We start from the raw sequence: 795 nt of genomic DNA, 5'->3' as shown, positions 1-795 counted from the left end.
TTCCCTTTCGCTTTTGCAGAGGTAACAAGGGGCGGGAGGCTGGGGGGGCAGAGGGGTGATGGGGCAAGCACTCTGCTCCCCCAGCCCCAGGAGGAAGCCAGTGTGGAACAGGTACCCCTGCTCCAAGGCAGCCAAATGGTAGCAGAGACCCACACCAGGACCCAGCTACCTGCCACCAAAAGTCCTCATCTTTTCCATAAATATCTCAAGACACTTTGGGGGGGTTCCTTGTCCTGTTCTGGTGTGTTCCCCCCCCGCCCCTACCAAAGCCAGCAGGTTTTCTCCCACTTCCCCACAGAGTTCTGGAGCTGCTGCAGCCAAAGCAGCAGATCCTTGTGGATTTGCCAGGGTTCTTGGCATCTCCTTGATGCTCTTCACCCGGTCATTGCAGATACAAAGCCTGACTCAGCCACAGCCCTTCCCCTTCCATTCCTCACAGCCCATTTTGGAGAGATGCTGACTCAAGCTGCCCTGTCATTCCAGCACCTGTGGAGCTGCCCTGTGTTCCCCCCTACACGCTCCCCGCTCAGCCTCAACATCCCTCTTGGCATTTCGGCAGAAGCCATCCCCAGGCGAGGGGCCTCTGTGAACACCCAAGGTAGGTGAGGGATGCTCGGGTTTCCCACCACAACAGCAGCTGCAGCGTCTCCCTCCCACCTCTAAGTGTCCACCAAGCGGTTTGGGATGCGAGGGGTTAGCTCCTCACTGACCCAAGCTCCCCTGCCAGCAGCCCCATAGCCGTGCTAAGTTTCACCACCCCAGTCCGAGTTTCCCCTGCAGACGTTAAGAATATTT

The sequence above is a fragment of the Cariama cristata genome, unplaced genomic scaffold (genome assembly GCF_000690535.1).
Source record: "Cariama cristata isolate BGI_N322 unplaced genomic scaffold, ASM69053v1 scaffold22967, whole genome shotgun sequence".
In the NCBI taxonomy this organism is placed as follows: Eukaryota; Metazoa; Chordata; class Aves; order Cariamiformes; family Cariamidae; genus Cariama; species Cariama cristata.
The sequence above is the reverse complement of the archived record's forward strand: the minus strand, read 5'-3'. Positions refer to the sequence as shown.